Genomic DNA, 22,428 nt, shown 5'->3' with positions numbered 1-22,428 from the left:
TATCAGAGACCAGCAAAGGGAAAACAAACAACGGGAATCACTTCAGAAAAACTTGTTCTCTTCCTCTCTGACTTCAAGTTCATGATTTTGGCATCATCCCTGATGGTGGTGACTTAAAACAATAAAAAAGGCAACCAGCAAGTTCATGCAGTAGAGAGGGGGAAGAGCAACAGAGATTCTGGGAAGGGATTTTTTGGCCATCTGCCCTCTTCCTGACATATTTTGAGAGATGAGAAATCCCCAAAATGGTTTATCCTGAGGGTTGGACCATGAACTGGAGCAGTGTGGCCATAATGGCTCTAAAGTGCCATTCCCTGCACACACACACACACACTGTATCCCAGGGCACCAACCTGAACAGTAAACATGAGGATATTCCCCTACATGTGCAGAAAACCAAGGACAAAAATTCAGTCCTTTGGCTCCCTACTGCCGTTAAAATTAATTGCCACATAAAATTGCTGATTCCTACCAAATGAAGCTACACAATTTATCAACTCAAGGATAGAGCAAACTCACTCGTGGTTTAAATACTTTATCTGAGTTATTACAGGATTCTGCACCAGCGACAGTTTTATGGATAATGTAGGTTTTGTAAATTCATTAGTACAGGACGAACTTTCAAAGCAAACAAAGGCATTAAACAAACACCACAATACTGTATTTACACACAAATTAGATTTCCCTTCCCTTTCCAAAGCCATGCTGGGATCCTTGAAGGAAAAATAGGAAAGAAGGTCTGCTGTAACACTACATGAAGGGAGAACAGGGCAGTTCATTAGCACCTGAATCAGTGGGGGCTGAGCTCAGACCTGTTTCCTGACCTAATACATGAGCAGGTCACTTGTTGGCTTCTGATTCAGCCCCTCCAAGCTCTTAAATTGTTGAAGAAGCATTTCTATACCACAAAAGGAGACTGGACCTGCTCCAGAGCCCGTTGCAGTCCATGGCATCTTTCCACTGATTTCAGCAGGCTTTAAAACAAGGGCACCATGTCCCTTAATTAAAGGGACCACATCATCTGGAATCTACTCTGTTTCAACCAAAGTTAAAACCAGTTTCAAGCCTACTCCTGCGTGAATCCCCCTGCCCTTTTCCCATTGATTAAATGCTTCTCCTCCCAGCTGAGATCGGAAATAGCTGCCAAGATGACACAGGACATGGGAGAAAGAGAAAAATTGCATCTCTATGACTTGCTGTCAAACCAAAGGACACACCGAAAATAAGAGGAAAAACATTTTTTGGACTTTCGTACAACAAGAGACATGAAAAACAATTTCAGAAGGAAGCACAAATTTTCAGCTGATACTGCTTCTCCTGCAAGAAATCTCATGATGGAAACTGTTTTAACCTGTACTTGCTGGAAGGAATGACTAACATTGCTATAAAAAAAAAAAAAAGACATTGTAGAAAAAAAGCACTGTTTTTCTCCACTTTTCCATTCTGTTTACTCTGTGCATTTATCACCAGCATGTGTAGAAGCAGCCTCACTCTTTCCCCTGCGCAGGCAGTGAGTTAGTCACACTTTCCCCTGTTGTGTAGCTCCTTTAGTCAGCAGCAGGGAAGTGATAAAGATGAAAAAAACTAAACAAAACCAGGAAAACGCAATTGTGAAAAACACAGAAGTTAGCAGGAGGTCCTTGTAGGCAAATGTAATATTCAAATCGATTTGGCTTGCTTTAATTTAGGAGACTGCAATCTGGAAAGGAGCTCCTGCCTCTCCACACAGCCTCTCCTCTGAAGGAAGTGCACGAAGGGTACAGGAGAGGGAGGGCAGGGACACAGGAGAGGCAGCAGAGCTGCAGGAAACCCTGGTGCAAAGTCCAGGCAAGAACATTTCAGCAACTGAGAAACTGCTGCTAGAGAATAGATGTGTACCCCAGAGTCAGTGCCGGCTTCCAAGCCCAGCAGGGCTCTCACTTTTTGCTCACCAGGTGTTAAATAACCCGCTCACAGTGGGAACAGCCCAAGTTTTGTGGCCAGGGTAATGTAATTATGCACCACTGCTTCATTCTTGGGGGTCTGCTTATTAAAAATGCATTAAAGAAATAAATCACTGCTGACTGTGTCGTCCCCCTTCCCCTTTTTGCTGGGCTAAGAGTGACTCGTGGTTTAAATAAACCCAGCAAAAGCAGTAACAATAGGAAACTCCCAAACTTTATTTCCAGACTCACAGCAATCGCTCGTTTTCCATTAAATTATTTGCTACAGTAAGTACATGAAGTAGCAAAGATACCAAATCACCCTAATAAACCTATACAAAATTATCACCCTAAACCATCTGGAATCACAGTGTTCTGGTGGGCAGCTTTCCAGTCTTGGGACTTATTCTTGATTATAAAAACCACGGATTGGTCACAGGCAGAGCAGGGGGAGGCTGAGACTTTATATTTATTAGGCACAAATCTGCACCAGCCTGCTTTAACACAATGTAAAGGCCAGGTAGGATCCTGCTTCCAAGACTCTGAGGTCCAAATCCCACAGACACCTGGTGTGCATGACCAGACCTGGCTCTACCCCTGCAGAGAGGGGCGTGGGATGGACACCAGCCAGATCCACCAAAACCCAGGGAAGAAAGGCTCATTTCCAAGTGCCATCAGTGAACCCACTGGTGCTGCCACAGTTTCATCAGCAGGTGTGGGTGTGTCTCTGGTTGATGCTTCAAGGTATCCAGGAGATGGGGGAGGACAAGGGGATGAGCCTGTTCTGCCTTCCCTGCACTGCAATTTTGGGGACAGCCCAGGGTGCAAATCCCATCACTCTAACCCATGGTGCCCACACCATCCTTTCATCTCCCAGTTCAAAACATCCTCCTGGCTCTGTAAGGGCAAAGATTTGGCTTAAACCAGTACCAAAGATCAGCACACCTCCACTTAAAATCAACCCCAAATCTGAGATATTCCCAATGCAGATCCCAGTCAGCAGGGATTTGGGAATGGTCCAGCTCACACAACTGTCCCATCCCAACACTTCCCTGACCTGCAGCCTGGTCCAGCCTGGTTTCCTGCCCGTGGCAGGGGGTAGGAACTAGATGGGCTTTAAGGTTCCCTCCAACACAAACCAATCTGACTCTATGATCCCATGATATCCTTCTAGGAAAGCCCCAAGTCACCAGCAAGACAACCTGGAATAAAACCACCTACAAGCTTGTACAGAAAAACACTTCCCAAATAGTTTTTCCCCCCTCTCTGGTGTTAGTCATCAACCTTCCCAAATATAAAACCGGCTCAATTTAGCCTGGCCAGGCACTTCTGTCAAATATTTAAAGAAAAAATGGCCAGCAAGAGGCTGTGCAATCTCATGTGAACATTTCTGTCCCTGAAACAGATCTTAATTCTCTAAGGATCATCTCACATGCCAATGGGAAGCTCAGTAAGGGATGAGATATTTAATCTAATCTGCTTTCAAAATAATTTTGTTGGCATTGATTGTGCTGAATTATATCTATGGGAAAGAATTTAAAGTAAGAGCAAATACAGACATATATGAGCCAGACAAGTAAGTCTCTGTTACCATTACTGTTGGCTGATAATTACAAAGAACAACAATCTAAATATGAATGTAAGGTAAAACCACCTGGTTTAAGCACCCAGCACACAGCTGTGTTTTTAAAAATTATTCTAACATATGCAATATTATAAAAAATCCTCAAAAATGGTCTGGTATTAAATTCTTTTGCTTGACTCTTCCCTCGTTCCCCCAGAAAACCACCCCTAAAATCTGAGCTGTGTGTAAGCCCAGCTGTTTCCTGGCTTTTCTATGCAAATTGTTCTCCCTGGATTTTATTGTGTGCATGTAGATGTCTCTCAGAACGCACTCAAGTTTGAATTAGGGGCCCTACTTCCATCAAAGGGCATTCTTGTAAAATAAGCTTCACTCTCCCAGTATCTGACACGGAATTATTATCCCATAACTCACGGGTGTCCTAGCAGTTCTGTATTAAACACAGCTCTGGAAAAGCCCCAGAGGGAAAAGCACATGAAGGGACATGGAGAGTCACTCAGATGTAAACCTGTAAAGCCAGGAATTCCATATTTCCCTGCCAACCCACAGAGCTCACACCATGTGCTGGGTGAGGATGTGCCTCCTGCCTTGCTGCTGAATTTTTACCTTTCATGATTAACTAAACACCGATTGCATTATTGTGTAATTAGGTTAAATTAAAACTTAGCTTAAAGCAGGAAACACTTCCTTTTCAATTCCAATCAAAAGCATTTACTTCATTTTCAGTTTGATATTGGCATCTCCCTCTAGCATGACAAATTTAAAATTATTACTGTATGACAGCAGGAAAATCAGAAAGTAAAAGTTACTGTGGTGGCTGGTCTGAAAGCTCACAATTACCAGAAAATGAGGAGATTTCTGCTGCTGCTTTTCACACTTATTCCCTCCCCAGTTTCCCACTGACTTTCTGGCTTTGTTGCAAAAAAGAAACTCAAATGGTAAAAAGTTGCCCAAGTTATTTCCCCCTGACCAGGATTTTTTAACCCACTGCACCTATTACTCACCCTATAAATCAGCATTTCCTATCCACCCCTTTTTGGACAGCCAAGGCTGTAGTGTGTTTCAAAATGTACATCAAAAGTGTATCAGCACTGGAAAGGTCCAATTCATCTTATTTATCAAATTCCAGCCTTAGACCAAAGTTTTTTTTATGGTCAACCCCAAAGTACCATTAGACTGATAACAACTGCTGCCCTCACATCCACCAGTACAGTGCCAGCCTGGAGAGTTTTCTTGTGTGGCTCTGGAATATTTTAGAGGCAGACTTTGCAGGGTGTGCCCCAAATTCTGTCCTCAACCCTGGATATTCACAGAGTCACAAATGTGGGGACACAATCCAAGAGCAGAGTCTGTCCCACGCTTTAGGAACCAAATGATAGTGTGTGGTAATAAAATATTCATTATGCTCTACAACACTGCAACTGACTGGCTGTACTTCCTCCCCTCTCTATCAGAGAACACTGGAGCCCTCTGCAACTTCTGCTCAAGACTTCTCAGGTTACATATCTTTATTTTTCTTACAGGTTTTCCTATAGGATTGTGTCTCTGCAAGGAGCCATTTGGCAGTTAAGGCAGTTTACCCAGAAACCCAGAGTGCTGTTTGGTTTTTTCTCCTTGTTGCCTCCATTTCTCTGGAATGACAACCCTGGCAGAGTGTCCAGAATCAATTTCCTAAACACAACCATAAGCCCACAAAATGCACTGAATGGAGCAAAAAGCCACACCATACTTTGTTAACCAGCACTGTACCAGTCTCCAAAGGAATCCATCATGCACCAGGAGAGGAAAATAATAAAGCCCTGTGTTAAAATTGCTTAATCCTGCTCCCAGCACAGACCCTGACATGTGATGGTGGGAAGAAATTCTTTACACAGAGGGTGGGAGGCCCTGGCACAGGTGCCCAGAGCAGCTGGGGCTGCCCCTGGATCCCTGGCAGTGCCCAAGGCCAGGCTGGATGGGGTTTGGAGCAATCTGGGACAGTGGGAGGTGTCCCTGTCATGGCAGGGGTGGCACTGGATGGGATTTAAGGCCCTTTCCAACCCAAACCATTCTCGGGTTCCACAATACCTCCCTCCTTCCCCTCACCATGCCACAGTGGCATTCCCACTTCACTGCTCTCAGAAACAGCTCAATAAACTGGGAACCCACCTACAACAGCTGCAATTCCTGCTGCCACCAACAAGGCAACGAAGACACAGCACCAGGGAGATCCTTAATTTGGATTCCCCAAGGGATGTGCATCCAAGAGCTCGCTGTCCCTGCAGAAAACCTCATCCAGAGGGTGGATGGGGCAGAGGGGGGGGGGTACAGGATCACACCCTGCCTTCCCTCACTGGCCATGTTGCTGTTGGCACCAAAACAGAGAGACCTGCAGGGGATGTAAGGAATTGAAATGGAAAAACCAGGAAATAAAATGTAAAAAGTGTATTGTGAGCAAGTGATTGAAGGAAGTAGCAGAGCCCTTAACAAATTGGTTATTTGTCTGGTTAGCTGATGCAGAAGTGGAACAGGAAATTAATTCAATATGCCCCAGACTTACATTCCGCTATTATTTTCAGAGTTTTTTCTTCTTTTTCTTTTTTCATATACATATATAAGCCCAAAAGTAAGGTATTTCCAGGCAAGCCAGCATTTGATGCTGATGAGACTTCAATTAAAAAGATCTAATCATTGTCTGAGCTAGACTACAGACTGGCTTGGAAATGAAAGAATAAAACAAGACCAATTCAGAAGGAAAGACCCCATTCAGAACCCACCTGGCTACCAGCAGGTCTTGATTTGTTGAAAAATATCCCAAACCAGTAGGTAATAGTCACACTCACACTAAACCTTTATGAACAAGTTCCCACTCTCTGTGCCTCACACGATATGGCAGCCTGCCAGTAATTCTGCTTTAAACATGAAAATGGATATCAAATCCAGCTTTTTAGATAAAATAATGGCACAGGAGATTGATGGGCACTGCTACACTGCACAATGACCATTTAAAATGCTTTTGGCTGCAGTTACAAGGCTCCAGTGACCTCCAGAACTAGAGAAACTCCACGCAGCATTAAGAGAAAATAAAATTAGTGATTCACAATGAAGAAATAAAGTGATTCAGTGCTTTTCCAAGAGGTACTGGCTGCAGTTAGCACTTCTGCAATGACACCAGTACTCAGGGTCGTGCCTAGAGAAGGAACAAACACTCTGAATTTCCATAAATGAAATGTCTGCTGCTGAGATGGCACTAAAAATGGTACTGGGGGGTGCCAGGGAACTGAAGTGGAATGGAAATAGGTTTTTCATTATCATTGTGGGGAACATCACTCGCCCACCACGTGGTCATGGCACAGGAGTGGGCAGTAAGAGAATGGCAAAAGGCAGAAAAGAGAGACAAAAGGGAATGAAGCTGGAGCACGAATACAGGGGAGAAACGAGGAGCTGAGACTAAAGCTGAAGGCAGAGTGGATGGAGCAAGAAATGCCAGAGGAAGACAAAGCAGAGGAGGCACCCCCATCACACCTACAGCTGACTCACATTTCGGGTTACTTCCATTATTTCTTTGTATTCCGGCAGCATCTGGCATCTGCTGCTGAGATCAGAGCTGTGTTGTGCCAAGTGTGAATCAAGACCTTTCTGCTCATCAGCTGAAAATCCAAACAGACAAAAGGGAAAACTGAGCAAGGAACAAAATCATCCTGCCTGGAGTGACCAGGAGCTGCAGCAGCAATAGAACCCACGCAAACACCACTCTGGTCATCCTGGAAGTACACAGAGAACATAATTTTTTTTTTTTCTATGCCAAGAGCTGATTCTTTCAAGTGGTTTTTAAAGCTCTCAGGATCCATCTGCCCCTCAGTAAGGGTGGGTAAAATGTTTGAGAGAGTCAGGCACTGTCTGCATTTGCTGCTGTAAGCAGCTACAACCCTGCTGTGCTGCCATCAGGAACCAAGTGGGCTCTTCCAAGCATCCAGTACAGTCCACAGACAACATTTAAGCTCATCTGACACCCATCAGGCTCCAACAATCCTGGGTCTGAAGCTCCCAGGCTCACCCTTGGACTGCCTTGCACCCTCCAGGCTCAGTAGTCTCATTTAACATGTGGAGTAAAAAGTTAGGAGAGCATTCCTCTTGTATTGTGCCAGGGAGCTGTGCAGAATTAATTATTGTGCAAATAGAGCTCTAAATCATTAACAAAAAAATGATTATAGCATCTGCCATCATTACTTGGCCCATTACTTAAAAAGCTGGATGCAATAAATAGGATGGGGAATGGCTGGTATTACACTGACAGAGCTCAAGAATTCGGGATATCAGAAATGAGCCCTGCCTGGAACAGTTACACTTGGGCTCTGTCAGTACTTTGTAGTCAGACCAATACAGTAAAGTCCTTCATCCCCAAGCACTTAAAAAACCCAGCAGATAATCATTAAAAGAATGAAAACACTGTGGTATTCCTCCCAGGCCTTTTGTCTTTTCTTCCTGTTCTTTGGAACTTTTAATAAACTTACATTTTTACATTTCCCCATTAGATTTCTTAGATAAATATTTTAACTAAGTCAAAATACCACAGCTTGAAATGAGGATGGCCTTTCTTTATTTGCTTTCTTCCACGCTGGCTGCCAGATCTGAGAGATGTTCCATCCACCAGTGGCTGCTCTGGTGAGGGTGCAAGTGCCCCCCACTCCTCCCTGCTCTCCCCTCCTGCAGGCACAGCTGAGTCCCACCACCCCTCAGTCTCCAGAAGAGGCATTTTCAGCAGGATCCCATTTGCCCCATGGCCTTCTCCATGCCAGCTGGGGATGCCTCATCCCTGACAGTGCCCAAGGCCAGGCTGGACAGGGCTTGGAGCAACCTGGCATGGTGGAAGGTGTCCCTGCCCGTGGCTGGGATGGCACTGGGTGCCCTTTAAGGTCCCAAACTTTTCTGTGCCTCTGGAATCTCCAGTGGCAGTTGTAGAGTGCAAAGTCAAGCTTGGAAGGCGCCTTCCAAAGAGAACCTCTTTGTGTTGCCCACACAATGACCAAGCAGAGCATCCTGCAGCAGTTTTATTGCTATCAGAACTGAGCACTCAGAAGTTTTATCATCCATCCTGGAAACACGTGCATGTCTCAGGCTTTGGCAGAACTCTGATCTGAAGCCTCTCTGGAATGGCCATGTGCTGGAGCAAGTGGCCATCAGGAGCTGTCCCCCTTGCTGGCAGAGGATGACACGGGCAGCTCATCCCTGGCCACTGCTGCAGGACCAGGGGCTGGCTCTGCAGCACACACAGATGAGCTCCACCAGGTCCAGCAGGATAATCCAGAGCTCCAGCACACACACTCTGAGTTCACAGCTGAAATAGGACAAAGGACCCACTCACCCAAGGCAAATTCCCAATAGCAACCCAGGGCTGGAAGGACTTCACTGACTGACACCTTTGGGCCATGAAGTTTGAGAAATTTTTCTCTTTAAATAAAATACACTTTCTTTTACATTCAGCCTAAATTTCTCAGTGTCATGGTTAGCAGTACAGGCAGCATCCCCAGCAGGGTCTACCAGATGCTCCGAAGAGGCATTCTTAACACCTCTCTCTGCCAATTCCCACCTGACACACACAACTTTTCTTCATGACTAACTAACCAACACCCTTTTATTAAGCATTTCTTGTTTGAATCCCCTCTTCAATTAGCTCTTCCTCTCAGAGCTTTTCTCCAGCCCCACGCCCTCGCTGTGGCCACGCTATCCTTTCCCTTCTTGCCTGATCAGAGGTTCTGTGCTGGCTCCTCTCCAACTCTGCTCTTCAATGCAATCATTTCACTTAAGAGCCTGGCAAGCTGGTATGTTTTTTTTTCCCCCCGTGTCTGTTTTACACAATTTCAAAGCAATGGAAAAAAAAAAAGAGAAGGCATATTTTCCAGTATGATGAATAACAATCTTACATTGCAGCAGCTCAGCTCACCCATGAATAGGGCACTTTTTAAAAATAATGAACAGCATAGCTGGCATGGTAAAACAGTGCACAGAGGAGGTCTGTGGAAAGGAGAGAGAATGAAGTGCAACTTCCTCACCTGTCTCTTAAGAAAGGTGCCAAAGGAGTCAAAACGGATCAGAAAGAACGAACTTCTCTTAAAGTCTCTTTGATTTTGATACAGAAGCACAAATAAATTAAACCTCCTATCTCTTTTTCTAAACCTTTATCTTCACTATAGGGAAAAAAAAAGGGGAAAACTAAAGGTAAATGCAGTATAACATCCAAACAGGAGCAGGCAGTGCACTGTTAGCCTGCACTACTGGATACACTGGTCATCTCCAGGGATGCATCCTCAAAACCAACAAAAATAAGGACTAACACAGGTCACCTTTGTGCTGATTAAACTGTTTTACAGAAAATGACCAGACCCCTCTGCAATTGCAAAGCTCAGAGAGACTCATTGCTGAGGTACCACTGGTACAACAAGGGCCATGCCCACGGGTGCCATCAGGTCCCTGTGACCAAGCTGGGCACGGCCACCCCCTGCCCAGTGCCACCAGTCCTGAGCTGTGAGTCAGCTCCCCCAGCAGCACTCCTCTTCCTACCGCTGGCAGAGCCATTAAAAAGGTTTTTTCCTGCGGTTAGTTTATATGCTGCAGCTCATTAACATCTCCTAATACCAGAACTTGAGGCTAATTAGGCATGGCAATCCTGAGGAACATATTCTCTGTTCATCTTCCCAAAGCAGGATGCTCCTTGGCGGCCCAGCTGTAGCTCCACATGCTACCATGAGGGTATCACCCTGGAAATAAAAATACTCCAGGATCCCACACATTACACAGCAGGGATCCCATACTTGTTAGTTGATGGCACAATTTACAGGCTGTTTTGCTTAAAAATTGGAAGCATCTCTGTCATCAAGGCAGATTCCTGCTCAGCAGCCTCAGGGAATTTCCCCAATAGTTATCAATACGCCATGGCTTTCACAATAAAAACTACTGACTTGAAAACAAAGAGACAAAGTGATTAGAAAACTTAGGAGACTTAAACAAAGAGCACTTGACAGAACAATGCTAGCAGGAATTTTCTCCCTATGGCTACAAACACACAGGAACAAACAGGCTGAGGGCTCTGAGACAGGCTTCATGCACATGGAAAACTCCTAGGAGCAGGCTGTCCATGTACACATCACCTAGGAGTAACACCCACTGCAGCAACACGTACCCAAAGGACACCAACGGATGTGCAACGGGAGCTATGCTCAACACCAAGCCCTTCTTTGAGCACAGGAGCTCCTGAATCCTGGTTTCCTACATGCCTTCTGGACCACAAAAATGCTGACCAAAGCCTGTCCACAACTGGGACATTTTAAAGCTCCCTTTGCCCACTGGATGTTCATGTTGTAGTTTTTTCTTCAGTGCAAGCTGGGGTTGCTTCTTCTGCCTGTTTTCAAAGATCATCCCTTCCAATGCTTTAGGTCTACTAAAAATTACTCTGAGGGTTTACTAGCTGTGAACAAAGAAGGCACTGGCTAAACCTGTCTGGTCTCTAAATTCCCACAGATTTCCTTTCAGCATCTGCATTTTATACCTAAAACCTGCAAAACTGAAAAAGCAACCTTTGAATAACTAAAGCAAAAGATCCATATAGTTACTGTATTTTCCTCCTCAAGGACCCCACGATTGCTCACAGAACCCTTCCCATGGCCCATCACTGGAGAATGGGAGCCTCTGAGGAATAAAAATGCAACTACAGACAGCAGGAAAGGATGGTTTCATGCCTTTCTGCTCTTGTAAAAACATCGAAGCATTTTTACAGATGATGAGAAGAGCCAAGGGAGGAGCTGTGTCCATGGGCAAGGATACAGCGTGCCACCGAGAGAGCAGAGCAAGAGTGATGGAACAGCAGCATCCCCGTCTGAATCACCTGCAGCAATTCCTCTGTTGTGGGGTTTTTTCCTTCTCCTTTTCAAATCCTTCTTCTGGGAACTGAGTGGGAACACTGGAAGCGTGAGCCAAATTCACTGCCCGAGGCAGCAGAGACCTGCCTTCAGCTGCCCTCTTATTTGCATTTTTCGAATGGATTAATTTCGAAAAGCTTTTACAAACCTGGCCCACAGATTACAAGTTGGAAACAGGAAAAAATCCTGGACAGAGATGAAGAGACCACCTAAACCCTAATTTAAAGGCTGTCTACGTGCAAACTTTCCCTCATTAGACACCTCAATATAAAAACGTTTATCCACTCTTCCTCTAGAATCATTTCACATCACCAACGTGCCACTCCAGCCAACTACAGAGTTTCATGTGGGGACAATGCGCCCAAAACTCCAGGAGGAAAAAGAAAACAAGGATTTTCATTTTGGGCCAGCTCAATCCAAACTGGAATTTTGTTTGCTTTGAGCTGTCCAAGCCATTGACGTGTCGGAGTCCAGCGAAGCATTAACCCGTTTCACTAAGCAAGCACCGCATCCACCCTCTGGGCACAAAAGCTTTGGGTTTGGCACCAAAATGAGGGCTGCAGCTCCAGAGCCTGGCTCTGCACACAGCCCAGGAGCTATGGAGTGGGTCCCCACAGCTCCACAGGCTGGCCAGCCTGCTCCCAAGGAGAACCAGTGCTTCCAAAGGAGCAGAAAAAGCAAGGCAGGCTGGCACTGCAGAGGTGCCAGGGTTTTGTTTGCCTGCGAGCAAACCTGGCAGCGCGGGCCAAGCTCACTCCTGCGCTCCGTGTTGGGGCGGCTGATCCTTGGCAAGGAGGTGTGCCTGCAGCGTAAGCCACGGAAAACAGAGCGGGAATTTCACGGCGATCCAGGGTTCGTATCGATTCCCTGTGCCCAAGGAGGAGCCGTGCGAGCGGCGCTGTTTTGTTCCCGTGCTCTCACAGGGGATTAGCTCTTGGCAGAGCGGTGCTGCCGGCAGGAGACTCCACCATCCGAGCTGTTCCTGGCACCGAGCTGGCTTGGCTGGAGCTGCTCCTGACTCCTAGCAGAAGTAGGGTTTCTAAAATCATTTCTGAATCCTTTTAATGGTCTCAGCAACGGCCAGCAGCGCTCGTGTCCCACCATCTTCCCTGCCAGGCACAAAGCTCAGAGCAGTGTCCTGCTCCATGGTGAGGGCTCGTTAACACACAATTAGTGCCCAGCAGGATGGGGACCCTCCTTTGTCTCTTCTGGCCAGATGTGCACTCACTAGCCCAGGCCACAGGGAAGAGCTGGGGCCATGAGATGTGACCCACCTGGGACAGCACTCACTCTTATTCCACCACCAGTGTCCCAAACAAAGCCCATCAGAGAGCTCTGCTTTCACAGATTTTAAACAGATTAGATGATTAATCCCTTAGGGTTGACTCCCCATCCTTGGACATGTTCAAAGCCAGATTGGATGGGGGTCTGAGTAACCTGCTCTAGTGGAAGGTGTCTCTGCCAGCAGGGGGTTGAAACTGGATGGTCCTTAAGGTTCCTTCCAACTCAAACCATTCTGTGATTCTAACGCAGAGCCACTGAAGCTGTCCCTGCAGAGACAGCCACCTTCGAGGGACACACCCCAGGGACAGGGCTGCTCGCTGCCATCTGCAAGCTCACATTTGGGGCAGCACTGCCAGGGCTTTAACTGAGCAGGCATTCCTCTCCATCTCCACTTTGAACAATATTGTGCTGTTCCAGTATTGTACCAGTGAACTCACAGTGACCCTGTCAAATAAATATTTTTCCCGAGTAACACTGTTTTAAATATATTCATTTAGTATCCTTATTTGAAAACACTGGACAAATTAAACGACTGTAAAATTTGACTTTCCAGTATTTTGTGTTCAGATAAACTCCTACAGCACCCTCATCCATGGCAGCCAGCCCATATTTCCAAGTAACTACAGTTTTAAAAAGCCAACTATGTTTTTCAGTATCTATGCATTAATCATCCCTGCCAGTTCAAGAATTATTCTTGAGTTCAAAGGAAAAAGTATGAGAAAGAGGAATGTGTGTGGAGCTCCCCTCCACAAAATCTGCAGCCAAACCATCCTGCATCCCAGCCCTTACCACGTACCCCATCCCCAGCCAGGGACCCCCCACAGGATCTATGAGTTTCCCTATTGCTTCCATCAAGACTGGAGCGTAAGAAGCATTTCTGTCTGACAAAGGCAACACTGAGGCTGCTGAAAACACCGCTGAGAGAAGTCCTGTGCTCCCAAAGAAGTCACGTTAATTGAATGTGGCTTCAAAATATTTCAGATTCTCAGCAAGGATTTGGTAGCAGAGGAGAACACGCTGTGACCGACCGTATTTCTAACGCAGTATGAAAAGCAGTTTCAGTACATGCTGCCAAAAAGTGCCAAACAGGCTAAAATATGCTTGTCCACAGAGAAGGGGAAACTTCCAAAGGCAGGAGCAGGGAAGAGGGAACAGGTCAGGCTAAGGGGCAGTGTGGGGCTGCCCAACATTCCCAGTGTTTCAGCAGGCACTGGGGGGAAACTTCAATTGCAGAGTGCCCAGTGCACGCCCCTGGTTTTATTGGATTTTCCTTTGCTCTCGTATTTTGAGAAAGGTTAAATATGTCAAACATTAGTCTACAAAACCTCTCACACAAATCCTCTTACTCACATGATCTTTCTAAACAGCCCCAATCTCTTCAACTACGCAGACATGGCTACAAGCTGTGACTATTGACAGGACAAGGGTGAATGGCTTTGAGCTCAAAGAGAGGAGGTTTAGATGGGATATTGGGAAGAAATTCTTCCCTGTGAGGGGGGTGAGGCCCTGGCACAGATTGCCCAGAAAAGCTGTGGCTGCCCCATCCCTGCAAGTGATCAAGGCCAAGGTGGACAGGGTTTGGAGCAATCTGGTCTAGTGGAAGGAGGGGTGGAAATGGTCTTTAAGGTCCCTTCCAACCCAACCATTCTATAATTGTGTGATTCTATTCCAGCCATCACCTCCCAAGAACCACCTGAGCTGCAGAGTGAGGGGTAACCTCCCCAGCACACACTCACTGGGACACTCTGAGCACCCTCATTACAGCATTATCATATTTTCTATATCTTCTCATCCATACTTCCCATGGTCTCACACCTTGCTTGCTCTTTTGTGACTGGCTGCACACTGAGATGTCTTCATCAAGCTGTCTGCAGCGACCCTTAGGTCTTTTTCCCCAGTGGTTCCAGTTCATTGAAAGCACAGCAATGTGTGCGAGGAGCTGGGAATGCTCCTTCCTGGACATCAAGCCTTGGGTTTGGTAGTGCTGGCTTCCATCTGACTCTGTGATCCTCCTTAATTTCACTCTGCCTCCTTCTGCACAGGGCTGTCTCCCACCAGAATCCCTCATGGAATCCCTCATGGCCTCAGTGCCACCAAGTCCCTGTCCACCCCTTTTTTCCACATTATTGATTAATATACTCAGACACACAGTCATGATGCAAATACTTAGAGCAGTCCAGCATTCACCTATTCCCTGACAAAAAGCTGATGCTTTACTTGTTTTCTGTTCTCATCCAAGCAAGACACTTGCTTTAACAGAGGCTCTTTGAAAATCACAAAGCCTGGTTCTCAGAGATCTACCACTTCGCTGGTTTGTGGTTTTTGTTTTTTTATCTGATCTTTATCATGTACCTATCTTTAACTGTGCTTTTTTGGTGTAGTACTCAGATGAGGCACACAACTGTTCTCCATTCCTTTTTCCTTAAAAAGAACTCCAAGCAGGTAAATCTTGTGTACAGAGCCAGGCAGGCAAGACCCTGGTTAACTGCATGTACTGAAGACAGAAAATCCAAGAAAAGGAGGTGTCATAGAATCAAGGAATTGTCTGGCTTAAAAAGGGAGCTTGAAGATGCTCTAGTTCCAGCCCCCAAATCAGCATGACCCTGAAACTCAGCAGAGCAAAGTGGATTCTCCAACAGAGCTCCTGCACATCCACGTGTGTGCGTCCAGAGGAGGACCCACATGGGTGGCAAAGGACAGAGAGAGCCACACCATGAGCACCCTGAGAGCAACTGCCAAGGCCACAAAATGCAGAAAAACTAAAGATCTCTTACTTTTTAAAACTGCAGTCCATTATTTTAAAGATTTAGCACATTTCTGCACATGTTTCTAGAGAAGGTTTATGAATGGTCTCCAGAAGTTTCTGTGGCCCAGGAGCAGGACACCAGCACCTCAGCAGGGAACATGCTGAGCCATGGAGCTGCCATGCTCCCCTGTACCTGTCACTGCTCATCACTGCCCACGTCCCACTTGCTCCTCTCCAGCACAGCCATCAGGAAGCAGCTGAGCTGGGCGAGGCATTAACTGGGTCTAGGCTGGGGAAAACGCTGACACAGAACCTGCATGTCCTGTCTCCTCTGTCTCCAGCCTCACTCTGTTAACCCCAGAGTTCATCCAGCACACAGACTTCCCACAAACTCTCTTCCACCACATCCTCATCCTTCCCATTTCACTGCAGGTTTTACCAGCCCACCTCCTGCCTCCACAGTTTCCATTTTCTGGGGATCAATACCTTTGGTTTCACCAATTTTCAGCTGTTTTACCTGCCCATGAGCAGTGCCAACCTGCTCTCCCTGGCACCTCCCAACCCATCCCATCACGGCCAGCAAAGCAACACCAAAGATGAGAAAGAGCTGGAAACGCCCTGGTGCTAAGATCCACTTAATAAGTTGTCAGCCAGGTCCTGTGTATCTATTCTTGCGGGCATAAAGATCTCTGTCAGCAGTCAAAACACGGATTTACACCCCCAGCACAATTCCGAGCAGCATTTAAAGATTTTTAACGACCATCCCTTTGTCCCAGGGAGTTAAGCGCTGATCGAATGTCACAACGTGACACATGAATGCACAACAAGACGGAGCTTTGACAGGCAGCAACATTGTAATATGATAATTCCTCTTTGTCCCTTAATCGCCTCTGTTTTTTGCAGACTTGATTCACTTACCAACATGTGATCAATCACTGCCTTTTTCAGTGAGATAATTTTTTGCCCTCTATCTAAATGGCTCCTGTCAAAGGGAATCCAGTGCTAAATTAAAGCTGATATGCCTGTCTCTGCCCTTTTGTTTGTAGACTTCTTCTCGCACACAATTGATTTTAAATAGATTTTTTTAAAGGGTTCCAACACTGTTTGAGTGTATGTATTTTTAAAAATCCGTCTCCTTGAAATTAACACATTTAAAAATGGTCTGGAGAATATAATTTAATGGAGAGGAATAAATACCAGAGTACGTGATGGCACGTGTAACAACTTCCCACTAGAGTAAGTTGCCTATTTAGATCTTCCCACATGCTCTATTTAAAATGGGAAGAAGAACAATCTCAAGATTTGTGACAATAACAAGAAAGAGGATGGTGTCATTTAAGATGAAAGGAAGCAATGCCGAGATCACCACTTGTTCTGAGTCTCAAAGAACTGCCTCCTCAGCTGAAGGCCACTGCAGAGCTCCTCAGACATCTCTCACTGGTGTTTGCAAACCCAGATGAGCATCTCCCTAACAGCAGGTAAGAGGTCTCCAGTGGCACAAGCACCAAGGAGAAGAGAATCTACCCTTGGGTATAAAGAGCAGAGGGGTATTTCTGCAGCTCTCAGGTGACCATCACATGTGCCCCAGAGAACTCTGCACCACCTCCAGGCCAGAGGCAAAGTGGCTGCATCTCCCCAGGTCCCTCCAGTCAGAGCCACTTACACACCAACCACCCAAACCCTCTGCCCTGCTGTCTGCTCTTCCCTCAGCTTCCTCAAGCACATCCATACCACATTCAAAACACCCAAATTTCACATTCTGTCCCTTCCCTCCAGCTCCTCTCTCCCACACGGCCTCTTCCAAGTTGGGTCTTCCACACTTTGCCCCGAATCACCACCTCAGCTGAAGCCAAGAGCACATCATCTGTGGATCCAACAAAAGCAGGAATCTGCTCTCTGGTTGTGGCTTCTCCACCCCATCTGGCAAGGAGTCTTCAGGAATCCCCAGGTGCATCCTCACCCTCCCAGCCCAGCCTGTGCAGCACCTCCCAGCTGCTGCCATTCCTCACCACTGCAAATGAAATCTGCAATAATGAAATGGGTGATTTCAAAGCTTGGTAAGATGACGCCTATTTAATTCATTGATTGAATGACAGTAAATTTTTGGCTGTGACGTTCATTATAAATTATTCTACACAGTTTCACCACTTGTCCTGGTTATGCACATAAGGCACTAAAGATTTTGCCAAGATATCTAATAGACACATCATAATTAGCCCTATAAAAAAAAATCACCTCCTTTGATGCACATTTTTTCTTCTATTTTTGAGATAAGCACCTCAACAAAATGCTGAATTCACAGCTCTTTCAAAGATGGGACAGAAGGAAAAAAACCACAAATTAATGTTTTCATCTTACGGTTTTATCAGGTTTTTCCTTCCTTTTCCTATGCATAGGAAAAAGTGAAATAAAACAGCTCTGCAATGGAGGCATCACCCCTGGGCAAGCAGCATTCCAGCGAGGACACATCCATCCACAAAGAGCAGTGGGAGCCAAGGCATAAATGAGTCTGGGGGAGGACTAGTTCCAGAAAAAAAAAAAAAAACAACAACAAAAAAAGCTCATTTTTCAAAACACGTTATTATGGCCCAAAACATATTTTAAGGTATTTTCAGCAAGGCACCGAATCCCCCCAGTATCCACTTTGTGCCTCTTGGCAGCTCAAGAATGCCAGGGCGCCCCATCCTCGGGGTGCCAGAACCAATCTGTTGCCAAGAGACACAAAACTGATATCACTGGTGAGTAAAGCTGTCTTTGGGAACGTAGGAAACAGCCATCGACCTCATGTTCGGGGTTTGACTTAGTCAGCAAGACGTCAAGGAAGAAAAATTAACCTTTTGTTATAAGGTTTAAAGCTGACCGTTCGTATCCACCTCCGAGGGAGAATCAGCCTGCCTGAGGCAGAAGCACACTCGTGTCTGCTGCTGCTCTGCATTCAAACTACACGGTTTGGGGAGTTTAGTGGTTATTTTTGTTTTGTGAGGAAAAACATAGAAAAATCCTGAGAGCTGGGGCGCTTGGGGAGGCTCTGACTTGGGGCATCTGGGCAGGTGAAGCATCTTCTGAGGAAACCCAAATGCTGGAGCTGGACCTCCCCACGAGCACTGAGAGAATTCCAGAATGGTTTGGTTGGAAGGGACCTGAAAGCTCACCTAATTCCACCCCCTTCCACTAGACCAGGTTCCTTCAAGCCCCATCTGTCCTCATCTTAGACACTTCCAGGTGTTAAATGTATGGGGGTACACACTGATGTGACCCAGCTGAGAGGAATTTTGAGACTCCAACTGCAAACATCCTAAAGGTTTTCACATTTAAAAATCCAGCCACCAGCAAGCTCTTCAAATACTTATTACTCCAACTGATGAGTAACCTGAATATTTCTCTGCATTTGGTTCTGGCACCTCTCTCTCCCTCCTCCAACCTGCTACACGGACGCAAACCCTTTCGAAAGGAGTAATTTTCCCCTCAGAATTTTTCTGCCACAAGTATAAACACAGATCGCTGCCCTTCCCATTATGGCAATAAAATTCAGTGCCTTCAGGATTTCTTCAAAATACAAAAATACAAAACCAACACGACTACTTTCAGCTCTTCAGACTACTTCTTTCAGGCTCTCTCTGGACTGCTGCTTTTCCATTTGTTTCACTGAAGTTAAATAGTTGGAAATTAAGAATCTAATTAAGAAATACAGTAATTAACTGTAATTAAGAGTTACAGCAAGATTTGGAGGGTTTTTTTCCCCTAATCTGGAGCATAAATTTTTGCATGTTAAATTAAAAACTCCATTTAGGAATCAAAATGTTAGAAGGTGGTGAAGCAACTAGATATCAGTTTGATATTATCCAGGAAAGGTCAAATTTAAATTATAGGACATGTTTAAAACATTAAGTTGTTGGTGTAGCTTGCAGCTTTTGCATTTCAACTAATATACAGATATAAAAGCATATAGATATATAGAGGTATCCATATCACAGGTGTTCCCTAACAAATTACCTTCAGAGATGGAAAATTCAGCATTCCACACTAAATAATTAGGATTTCCAGGTGCTTTTTGTCCCAAGGACTCAGAAGCACAACAAGCCTTCACCAGGATTGAAGAGCAAGGATTCCTGATAGATGGAAGCCTTAGTGCAAACAACCAAAAATCGGTTGATGGAAACAGGTTGTGTGTTTTGGGGGGCATTTGTTTGGACTAGAAAATAAAATGTCTTGATATTATGACAAGAGAAAATATCCCCCAGTTGTGGGAAGGGAGCTGAGCTGTGCCAGACCAGCATGTGGGCAGAGAGACACAGGGGGGTTGGGAGGGGGTGAGGAGAGTTAAAATTCCTACCACAAAACAGAAAATGAGATTAAAGGAGACATTTTGGCCACGAGGCCTTCTTTCGGCTGGAGAAGGCCTCAAAGCCAAAGTGTCTCTTCTAATCCTATTTTCTATTTCGAGAGTGCATTTTAATAACCCCTTTGTATATGGTACAATGACTTTAGCAAGTCCTATTTTGAGCAGATTTTCCACACTAGAAGGCGAAATGGGTTAAAATAATTGCCCCGTACACCTCGCACGCGTGACACTTTGTTTAATCCCATGTTGGACACCGGGGATGCACAATGCAGAACAAGGTCCATGGATAAAAGTGCCTTTCAGGATCAACAGCCCAAGGCATGCAATGGGGGAACCAGGCCGAGAAACACGGCTCTCTCCCATCCATGTCTCACCTTCCCACCTGAATAGGGACTTGGCTGATGTTACTACACCCCAAAATTCCTCCCTCTTTGGCTAGCAGGAGGCACTGGCCATGTTCTACCAGGTGGGAAGCTGGTGTGAGCACTGGGCCTCAAAGCAGAGCCCATCCACAGCTCCACTGTGGTGTCCCCAAAGGAGAGATCACCCACAGCTCCACTGTGGTGTCCCCAAAGGAGAGATCACCCACAGCTCCACTGTGGTGTCCCCCAAAGGAGAGATCACCCACAGCTCCACTGTGGTGTCCCCAAAGCAGAGCCCATCCACAGCTCCACTGTGGTGTCCCCAAAGGAGAGATCACCCACAGCTCCACTGAGGTGTCCCCAAAGGAGAGATCACCCACAGCTCCACTGAGGTGTCCCCAAAGGAGAGATCACCCACAGCTCCACTCTGGTGTCCCCTCAGCCACCGTCTCACTGGCCAAGCTCACCTCTGTCTTGCTAAATTTGCAAAACCTGCACCTGGGTGATGTTTCCTTCTTCACCACACCCACAAAACCCCACAAAATTGGGCATCTAGAGCGCGAGGTTAGAAGTTTCTCTTGTTTGCAACAAAACTCAGGCTTTTTCGAACAGATCAGGTGAAATCCTGTTCCTCAGAAGCACAACAGCCCAAGGGAGAGCCACCTGTGCTGGGCAGCCCATGCCTTCACCTCCCTGCCCTAGGTCATGTTGTGGGAGCTGGATCTCCCCCATCAGTGACTCTTGGCTCTCCATCCCCCTGCCCTTTTACAGTCCAAGTGATGGAGTCATCATCCCTGGAAACATTAAAATAATGTCTGGGGGAGGCACTTGAGGACGTGGTTTAGAGGTGAATGGGCAGGAGGCATCTCCATCAGGGGAATGGGTTCTGCAATCCCACGAAAAAGGGAATTTCCATGCCTAGCAGAACCCGAGTAGGACCCTTGGCTTCTACTAAGGGAGGCTGTATGATGAAGTCTCCATGTTGAGATCATGGAATCATAGAATTGTGTAAGTTGGAAAAGCCCTCTAAGATCATTAAGTCCAACAGTTAATCCAACACTACCAATTCACCATTAAACCATATTCCTAAGTGCCCCATCTTGGCCTTTTTTGAACACTTTGAGGGATGGTGACTCCAGCACTGCCATGGGCAGATGTTGCAAAATACCAGAAATATCAAACTATACACATGAAACTGCAAATATCAAAGTGACAGAAGGGGAATGGACATGCAAGAGTGAGTGGGATGGCACCAAACAGGGGAAACGCAAGGCTGATGGGAGAACTACCCATCTCTGATGATGAAAATTGGGCTGGAACAACAGAAACAAATCCAAGTTAGCAGAGAAACTCCTGAAACAAGGAATATGCAAAAGAAAAAAACCCAATTTTGTCCTCTCTACGCAGCATCAACCAGCAGTACCCAACCTCTAGGCAGCACACACAAGACCAGCAGTCACACTGAATTAAGGAGGAGGTTCAGCTATGCCTGGATGGCACAGGCAGCAGAGAGCTTCAACCCCTCACCAGATGGATCAGCTGGGAAATACAGGAAAAAGCACCAACAGGCCTAAACATCACAGGGTGAGTTGCAGAAAAAAAAAATTAATTATCCTAAGGACAGGTTAAGTACAACTGAAATTTTTCTGCATCCCAGCGGTGCTTTGCACTAGCCAATGCTCTGGGCCAATGGAATAAAACAAAGCAGGTGAGAAATACAAAAATCTATGTAGCATGAAATATCTCTAAGAGACTTGTTTAGTGAAATTAACTAGTAGTTTAATAGAAAAAAAGCTTGATGTATGAGAGTGCTCCAATTTCTTCATAGAAATTAACATTTCAATCCTGTTTTTATCTAGAAGTCATTAAACTGTGCAACATGAATTATTGGAACTGTAGCAGAGAATTAACTCTATTCATCAAGTAAGTCCAAACAGTTTAGAGTGCATCTGTAATGAAAAAATAGCTCCACATTTCTATCTCTTCTCATTAAAGTAAACCAGTTTTCCCTCTCTCAGTATATAAAACTGTCTTCTCCTCATGTAATTTATATTACCATAAGCCAGCTCACATTCTAAACTATTACACGCCTCCAATTAATTTTTGCAGCTTTTGCCTGAAAATTTAATGAGATAGTAGTGTATGAACCTGCTGACTCCAGATTACATGTGTGCTTCCAATATTAATGTTGGCATAAAATAATCTGATACATACTTGATGAGAGCTTTCCACTATTGTGAGAGTAGTTAAGGCAATATGTAAACCAATTCCACTGATTTTCCTTCTCCTCCCACC

General features: G+C 45.6%; 1 protein-coding gene across 2 annotated transcripts in view; it reads right to left on the bottom strand.

Moving 5' to 3' along the window:
- The window catches only part of CTBP2 (C-terminal binding protein 2), a 132,555-nt gene that overhangs the window by 75,035 nt on the left and 35,092 nt on the right, over positions 1–22,428 (bottom strand). The window lies entirely within an intron of this gene.

Source organism: Agelaius phoeniceus, chromosome 9, assembly GCF_051311805.1.
Source record: "Agelaius phoeniceus isolate bAgePho1 chromosome 9, bAgePho1.hap1, whole genome shotgun sequence".
Taxonomy (NCBI): Eukaryota; Metazoa; Chordata; class Aves; order Passeriformes; family Icteridae; genus Agelaius; species Agelaius phoeniceus.
The sequence above is the reverse complement of the archived record's forward strand: the minus strand, read 5'-3'. Positions and strand labels throughout refer to the sequence as shown.